The sequence below is a fragment of the Alexandromys fortis genome, unplaced genomic scaffold (genome assembly GCF_014885135.2).
Source record: "Alexandromys fortis isolate MF-2015 unplaced genomic scaffold, M_Fortis_MF-2015_v1.1 scaffold_128, whole genome shotgun sequence".
In the NCBI taxonomy this organism is placed as follows: Eukaryota; Metazoa; Chordata; class Mammalia; order Rodentia; family Cricetidae; genus Alexandromys; species Alexandromys fortis.
The window spans coordinates 2,720,409-2,729,874 of record NW_026068012.1 but is presented as its reverse complement, the minus strand read 5'-3'; positions in this window follow the sequence as shown (position 1 = coordinate 2,729,874).

Genomic DNA, 9,466 nt, shown 5'->3' with positions numbered 1-9,466 from the left:
CAAGATCAAAACACTGATGACAACTTAACCTGGAGAGAATGTGGTGTAAAGGGAACACTTCTGCATTGCTGGTGAGAGTGCAAACTGGTACTGCCCCTTTGGATATCAGTATGGTGGTTTATCAGAAAATTAATAAACAACCTATCTCAAGAACCAGCAATATCACTTTTGTGTATAAACCCAAAGGACGCTTGTTCATACCATAAGAATATGTGTTCAACTATATTAATAGCAACATTATTTGTCATAGCCCAAACCTGGAAACAACCTAAATGCCCCTTAGCCAAAGAATGAATAAGGAAAATTGGTACATTTACACAATGGAGTACTTTACTACACAACAGTAAAAACAATGACATCTTAAAATTTGCAGGCAAATGGAAAGATCTAGAAAACATCATATTGAATGAGGTCACCCAGACTCAGAATGACAAATATCATATATACTCACTCATAAGAGGCTTTTAAACATAACGCAAAGAAAACCAACCTACAATTCACAATCAGAGAACATAGACAACAATGAGGACCGTAAGAGATACATTCATAGATCTAATCTACATGGAAAGTAGAAAATGACAAGATCTTTTAAGTAAATTGGGAGCAAGAAATCAATGGGAGAGGGTATAAGGGCAGGGGAGAGGAAGGGAGGAGAGCTGAGAAAAATATATATTTCATTAAAAACAATTTATAAAAAATATATTCTAAAAAAAGGAAATAAAGAAAGAAATTGATTGCTTTAGAACTTGCACCAAAGACAGAAAATGGGAAGACTGCAGGGCCTTAGCCAGGATTTTGCAGGAGTTCCGAGGTTGGAGGCATCCTTTCCAGGTGTCCCAGCTGGGCTGAGCCTCTTCCAGGCATCTCACCTGGAGCTTGCTTCTTCCAGGCTGCTTGGCCTCTCTGAGAGTGACTCTCAGCACTCTTTACTGTTCATAGGCTTAGGGAAGGAGAGGCCGCGGGAATCAGGTCAGTTACAGGGGCTTCCTGAAGCATTTTTGAGGTGATCAATTCCTGTATTAAAGAGCTTCCCTTTAAGATGGAATGTTTACACCCTGGAGAGAACTGATACACAGCACAAATGTATACATCAATAAAGTTTGGTTTTCGAGGAGAAAGAAGTAGGGTGATTATTCCTTGCTGTAGGGTCACTACAATTTTTAAAATAAACTAAATGGTTTAAATCTTAGGAGAGAAATGCCATAAGTTATAAGAATTCGTGGGGGCTGGGAATGGGGATGTTGGATCTGTAAGGAGTTAGAGTTAGGGATGACTATGGTCAAATACATTGTATAAAATTTCCAAATAATTAAAATATATTTTAAAAAGAAGATTATGATACTTTTTTTCTGCCAGGTCCTTGGAGCCCAGCAAGAGGCCCTGCTCCTGTACTAGGAGATCCATCCAGAATGGTGAGTGAGTGGCTACCGGGCCAGACAGGGAATGGAGTACAGGCCCCCTCCAATTCCCTAAACTTTTCTGGCCATCTAGTGGGGTGTCTCCCTAACTACTGGCTTTCGTTATTTACCCCACTCCTTCTTGCCCCCAAGCACTCCTTTTCATCTGCAGAGTCCTTAGATCCACCACCACAGCCTGCTTCAGGGTGGAGGGGATCTGAGAGCCAGCTCCAGGGCTGAGGGGATGTAAGAGAGAGCAGACCAAGAAAAAGCCCCAGGTACACAGTCAGCCACAGCAAAGATTGGACCAAGATGCAAAGACTCTCCTGACTGCATTTGAAGGAAGAGATGGGCAGGTGCCAATGCAAGAATTTCTCCAGCAACTTGAAAAGCAACATGACAACACCAGAATCTAGTGAACACACAACAGAAAGACTTGAACATCCTAACCCAAAAGAAATAGAAAAAATTGATTTAAACATAACATTTTGAAAATGATAGAGACCCTTAAACCGGAAGTGAAAACTCCCTTAATGAAATAGATAAGAAGACAAACAAAAGGTTAGAAGAAATTAATAAATCCCTCAAAGATACCCAAGAAAACCAAGAAAAAGCAATCAAACAGATAAAGAAAAAAGTTCAAGAATTGAAGACCAAAATGGAGGTAATAAAGAAAAACAAACTGAGGGATAGCTGGATATGGAAAATCTGGGTAAATGAACAGGAACTACAGAGACAAGTATGACCAACAGAATACAAGAGATAGAAGAAAGAATCTCAGGTGCTGAAGATACTATAGAGGAAATAGACTCATTGATCAAAGAAAACAGCAAATCTGACCAATTATTAACACAAAACATCCAGGAAATCTGGGACACCATGAAAAGACCAAACCTAAGAATAATAGGGGTAAAAGAAGGAGAATTACAGCTCAAAGGCCCAGAAAATATATTCAACAAAATTATAGAAGAAAACATTCTCAACCTAAAGAAGGATACTCCTATGAAGGTACAAGAAGCTTATAGAACATCTAACAGACTGGATCAAAAAAAAAGCTATCCCCTCACCATATAATAATCAAACCTCAAAACATACAGAATAAAGAAAGAATATTAAAGGCTGCAAAGGAAAAAGGTCAAGTAACATATAAAGGTAAACCTATCAGAATTACACCTAACATCTATATGGAAACCATGAAAGCTAGAAGGTCTTGGATAGATGTGCTGCAGACACTTAAGGGACCATGGATGCAAGCCCAGACTACTATGCCCAGCAAAGCTTTCTTTCACCATCAGTGGAGAAAAGAAGATATTCCAGGACAAAAACAGATCTAAACATTATGGATCCACAAACCCAGAATGTACTAGAAAGAAAACCTCAACTCAAAGAAGCTAACTGCACCCACAAAAATACAGGCAACAGATAACCTCACACCAACAAATCCGAGGAAAGGAAACACATACACTACCACTGAAAAAAATAACAAAAATTAACATTCACTGGTTATTTTTTTAAATATTTATCTGTGTGTATGCCTGAAGGCCAAAAGAGGGCATCAGACCCCATTACAGATGGTTGTGAGCCACCATGTGGTTGCTGGGAATTGAACTCAGGACCTTTGGAAGAGCAGGCAATGCTCTTAACCTTCTGAGCCATTTCTCCAGCCCCATTTTTTTTCATTCACTGGTTATTAATATCTCTTAATACCAGTGGACACAATTCAGCTATAAAAAGATACAGGCGAAGAGAATGGATAGAAAAGCAGGATCTGGCTTTCTTTTGTATACAAGAAACACACCTCAACTACAAAAACAGACATTCCCTGAGAATAAAGGGTTGGGAAAAGATTTTTCCAAGCAAATGGACCTAAGAAACAGGCTGGTGTAGCTATTCTAATATCTAACAAAATAGACTTCAAACTAAAATCAAAAAAGATGGAGAAGGATACTTTATACTCATAACAAGAACAATCCATCATGATGAAGCCTCAATCCTGAAAATGTATGCCCCAAATACAACAGCAGCAACATATGTAAAGGAAACATACTAAAACTTAAATCATACATCAAACCCCACACATTAATAGTAAGAGACTTCAACACCCCACTATCCCCAATGGACAGGTCAACCAGACAGAAGCCTAACAGAGAAATAAGAGAACTAAGAGATATCATCACTCAAATGGAATTAACAGACATCTACAGAACATTACATCCAAACACAAAAGCATATATCTTCTTCTGAGCACCTCATGGAACTGTCTCTGAAATTGACCATATACTCGGTAACAAAGCAAACATCCACAGATACAAAAATTGGAATAATCCCCTGTATCTTATTGGATCAACATGGTTTGAAATTAGAATTCAATAGCAACACTAATTATAGAAAGCCCACAAACACATGGAAATTATACAGTGCTTTATTGAACCACTGTAGGGTCAAGGAAGAAATAAAGAAAGTAATTGAAGATTTCCTAGAATTGAACAAAAATGAAGGCACAGCGTACCCAAACCTATGGGGCACTATGAAAGCAGTGATAAGAGGAAAGTTCACATCATTAAGTGCCCACATCAAGAAAGTGAGAAATCTCACACTAGTGAATTAACACCACAGCTGAAAGCACTAGAACAGAAAAAAAGCAGACTCACGCAGGAGAAGTAGACATTAGGGAATAATAAAATTGAGGGCTGAAATCAACAAAATAGAAACAAAGGAAACAATACAAAGAATAAATTAAATGAAGAGCTGTTTTTTGAGAATATCAACAAGACAGACAAGCCCTATCCAAACTAATCACAAGGCAGAATGAGAACATTCAAATTAACAAAATCAGATATGAATAGTGTCATAACAACAGACACTGAGGAAATCCAGAGAATCATTAGGTCATACTACAAAAACCTATTCAACACAATTGAAAAATGTAAAAGAAATGGAACATTTTCTGAATCAGTACCACATACCAAAATTAAATCAAGACCAGGTGGACAATTTAAATAAATCTGTAACCTACAAGGAAATAAAAGCTCTGATCAAAATTCTCTGAACCAAAAAAGCTCAGGGTTGGGTGGTTTCAGTGCAGAACTCTAGAAGAACTCCAAAGAAGAGCTAAATCTATACTCCTCAAAGTGTTCCACATAATAGACACAGAAGTAACATTACCAAACTCATTTTAAGAGGCTATAGTACCCATATACCAAACCCACACAAAAAATCAACCAAGAAAGAAAATTACAGACTAATCTCAATCATGAACATAGATGCAAGGATATTCAATAAAATAATCCACCATGATCAAGTTGGCTTCACCGCAGAGATGCAGGAATGGTTCAACATATGAAAATCTATCAATGTAATTCACTATATAAATAAACTGGAAGAAAAAAACCAAATGATCATCTCATTAGATGCTGAAAAAGCATTCAACAATATCCAACCCCCTTTCATGACAAAGGTCTTGGAGAAATCAGGGATACAAGAAATATATCTAAACATAATAAAAAACAATATACCGCAAGCTAATAGTCAACATCAAATTAAAGAAAAACTCAAAGCGATCCCACTAAAATCAGGAACAAGAAAAGGCTGTCCATTCTGTCCATAGTTCTTAGACTGTTCAACATAGTAGTCATCTCAACAGGGCCTCAATGGCTATGTGGGCACTGAGTATCTGGAAGTAGCCGAGTATGTGGAAATCACACAACACAGAATAGCATCCTGCAGTGCAGAGTGGTGGCAGCAGGTCCAGTGGATCAGGCGCTCCTCTCTGTGGGGGCAGGGAAGGCAGGACCACAGCCCCTTCTATTGGGGTTTTTGCAGCTGTGATGTCACTGGAACTGCCACTCCTTTCCTGTACATGCAGTCATCTCATTCAGCTTTATTTCCTTCTTGTGAAGAAAGCGCAAACACATCCTCTCCCCCAAGTTAATACAGGGTCGGGTCTTTTCATAATCCAGTGCAAGGGCTTTTCCTCCCTGCCTTAGCAAAGGTCACCTTGGTGTCACCATTACAGAATCTGTCAGCAGCTTTTATCCTCTTAAGTTGTTTTCAAGGAGCCATGGGCATGCTCCACAATTGCTTTTTTTTTTATTGAAAAAAAAAAATTTCCGCCTCCTCCCCACCTCCCATTTCTCTCCCCGTCTCCCTTTTCCCCCCCTCCTCCCTCTCCTCTCCCCCTCCCCCCACTCCTCTCCCCCTTCCTCTCCAGTCTGAAGAGCAGTCAGGGTTCCCTGCCCTGTGGAAAGTCCAAAGTCCTCCCCCCTCCATCCTGGTCTAGGAAGGTGAACATCCAAACTGGCTAGGCTCCCACAAAGCCAGAACATGAAGTAGGATCAAAACCCAGTGCCATTGTCCTTGGCTTCTCAGCAGCCCTCATTGTCCGCCATATTCAGAGAGTCTGGTTTTATCCCATGCTTTTTCAGTCACAGTCCAGCTGGCCTTGGTGAGCTCCCAATAGATCAGCCCCACTGTCTCCGTGGGTGGGTGCACCCCTTGTCCAAAGAAAAACATATAGCTATCCTCCTGGTTATGGGAAGTAGACAAGATTGCCGGGCAAAAATTGGGATCTTGGGGGTGGGGTGGGAGGGGAGTAAGGGGAGATGGGGAGAGAAAAGTGAGAAGGGGAGGATGGGGGGAACTTGGGGAAATGGGATGATAGGGATAAAGGAAGGTTGGATAAGGGAGCAAGGAAGCACATATCTTAATTAAGGGAGCCATCTTAGGGTTGTCAAGAGACTTGGACATAGAGGGGCTCCCAGGTGCCCAGGGCGATGTCCCCAGTTAGTTCCTGGGGCAGATGAGGATAGGGAACCTGAAATGGCCTTATCCTATAGCAATACTGATGAATATCTTGCATATCACCATAGAACCTTCATCTGGCGATGGATGGAGATAGAGGCAAAGACCCACACTGGAGCACCATACTGAGCTCCCAATGTCCCAATGAGGAGCAGAAGGAGGGAGAACATGAGCAAATAAGTCAGGACCACGAGGGGTGCACCCACCCACGGAGACAGTGGGGCTGATCTATTGGGAGTGCACCAAGGCCAGCTGGACTGTGACTGAAAAAGCATGGGATAAAACCAGACTCTCTGAATATGGCGGACAATGAGGGCTGCTGAGAAGCCAAGGACAATGGCACTGGGTTTTGATCCTACTTCATGTTCTGGCTTTGTGGGAGCCTAGCCAGTTTGGATGTTCACCTTCCTAGACCAGGATGGAGGGGGAGAACTTTGGACTTTCCACAGGGCAGGGAACCCTGACTGCTCTTCAGACTGGAGAGGGAGGGGGAGAGGAGTGGGAGGAGAGGGAGGGAAATGTGAGTCTGGGAGGAGGCGGAAATATTTTTTTCTTTCAATAAAAAAAATCTTTATGTAGTAAGAATGCACTGCATTCAAGAGTATTTTTTAAAGCAGCTTTTGGAGAAAAGGAATTTTACAAAAAAAAAGAGTCAATTAGAAACCTAAACTACTAGGCCAATGAGTTTATGATTAATGTAGACCTCTGTGTTTCTTTGGAACTAAATGGCTGCAGGACTGGTTGGGACAGAAACCCCTGACAACAGTGGGGCTATGGGGTTATGGAGACATGCAGGCTATGAGGCTTTGGGACTATGGGGTTACAGGCCATCTAGAGGTTTCAGAAGCTCCCTAAGCTAGATTCAGTAACAGGCAGCAGGTTCTAGAACACAGAGATGGGAGCCCTGGAATTAATATTTCTCTGGGGTCATGGGATCTCTGCATTTCCTTGTGAATCCTTCATGCTCTCTCACACACCCTTTCCTTAGACTCCTGCTCCTCTATCCTTTTTCCTTGAGCCCTGTTTTTTCTCCTCCTTTCTCTTTCCCACCTCCCCACTGGAAATATTTTTTAGGATCCCAAACTTTCTTTTCTACCTGTTTCTACTCCTTAGATCTCAGTTTTTAAATTTCTGGAGTCTGGACTCCATCTGTTCCACCTTAGTTGGATGCCCCCAGACTGGCTGCTATTGTGATGATGAGGATACGACACTGCTTCAGAAACAGATTTCAGATTCTCCTATGTGGAAAGAAAGGAAATTGTCAGAAAAAAGTTTGATACCACAAAGTCCCTAAGATGAAAATTCTAGAAGCTGATGCCTCCTGCTCAAACACAGGACTTATACGCAGAGCCCAGCCTACTCTCTGCCCACCTCTGTCAGAGGTGCTGTCCCTTCTTGGACTGCAGAGTGCCTCTTTGACACTGTCTTGGCACATAATCACAGGAGTAACCCCAACCCAAGAGACCCAAGTCACCATCCTCAAGTCTCTGAGCACTACGTGCCACTATAGCGTTCTCTCCTACTACACAGTGCCCCCAACTCCTGAGACAACAAGGCAGGTGAGACCCTACACACTGTATCATTCTGAAACAAGGCAGGTGAGACCCTACACAGTGCATCATTCTAAGCAGGAAATAGTTTCAGTCCCCAGAACTGTCTTTAAAAATGCTCTAGTCTTAAGTAAATTACTGGACCTCTCTAATCTAAGCTCCTACACTTGGGAGAAAGGAAAACAAACCTTGTAGGAAAGTCTCAATTTCAAAAAGCAACAAATATTTTTAGTACAAAGGTATTCCATACTTTATGTGGGACCCATTTACCCTAAACATATTTACTGCTTATCAGGACGTTTGAGAACCCCTTAGGTAGTTGTTGATTGTCTGTAATTGTTGTAATATGAGTGGCGGGCCATTTCCCTCTACCTGGCTGGCTTTACCCAAAATAATTACACAGAAACTGTATTCTTTTAAACACTGCCTGGCCCATTAGTTCCAACCTCTTATTGGCTAGCTCTTACATATTGATCTAACCCATTTCTAATAATCTGTGTAGCCCACGAGGTGGCTTACCAGGGAAGATCTTAACCTGCGTCTGTCTGGAGTGGGAGAATCATGGCAACTCCCTGCCTTGGCTTCTTTCTCCCAGCATTCTGTTCTGTCTACTCCGCCTACCTAATTTTCTGTCCTATCAGAGGCCAAGCAGTCTTTTTATTTAACCAATGAAATTAACACAAAACAGAAGACTCTCCCCCATCATGTAATTAGGTGCCTTACATTTTACCTGGCAATTCCACAGTCCAAACATGGTAATTAGTAAGGTAAACCTGAGAGTCAAGCCATTTCCAACATCTGAAATGAGGTGTGTGTTCACTGATTCAGTGTAATGGTCGCTTTTTCCTTCAGGGTGCATTAGTAGTAGACAGATTTCATCCACACTTGGTATTCTAGGGAATTATTAATTGTTTCCCATTTTATATTAAAAACTCTTCAAGTTACCTTTATGAGGCTACCACAGAGAAGCAAAAAACATGTAGTACTTTACATCTACCATCAGATGGCAATGCAGAGCGAGAAACTACATTAAAATTACACTTAATGATCTCTATATAGATACATATATACTTAGTAAGTATATCCATATTTGTGTGTATGATCATGAAGGATAGAGGACAAATTTGTATTTCCTTTTTGGTGATAGTGTCATTGAGATAGGCTCTCTCACTCACCCAAACCCACCAATTAAACAAGGCTGGGAGACAATGAGCCCTAGGAATCATATTTTTTCCCTCCCTAGAGCAAGGAATAATAGCATGCCACCACACCTAGTGTGTGTGTGTGTGTGTGTGTGTGTGTGTGTGTGTGTGTGTGTGTGTGTGTGTGTGGCTTCTGGGGGTGGCAAGTCACACTCCAGTTCTCATACTTGCAAGACAAGCACTTTACCAACTGAGCAATCTCCCCAACACTAAAATTTAATTTACTAACTTCCTTGGGCTGTTTCCCTCCCTGTCTACAACACATACACATATCACATTCTATTTTAGTCAGCAGCAGCCCAGAGCCCGAGGGATGGTATCAGAAGGTGCTATAGAGAAGTCCAATGGTTATTGTAATATGCCCTCAAAAAGGAATTGTGGAACCCTGGTTGCCACCCCCTTATCTTAATGTCACAGTATGTACAACATGCAACTTTTGCCAGAAGACCAAGCAAATGAGGCCACCTTAATTTGCATTTGAATCCCATAAATCATAAGGGTTTTCCTGACACCACAG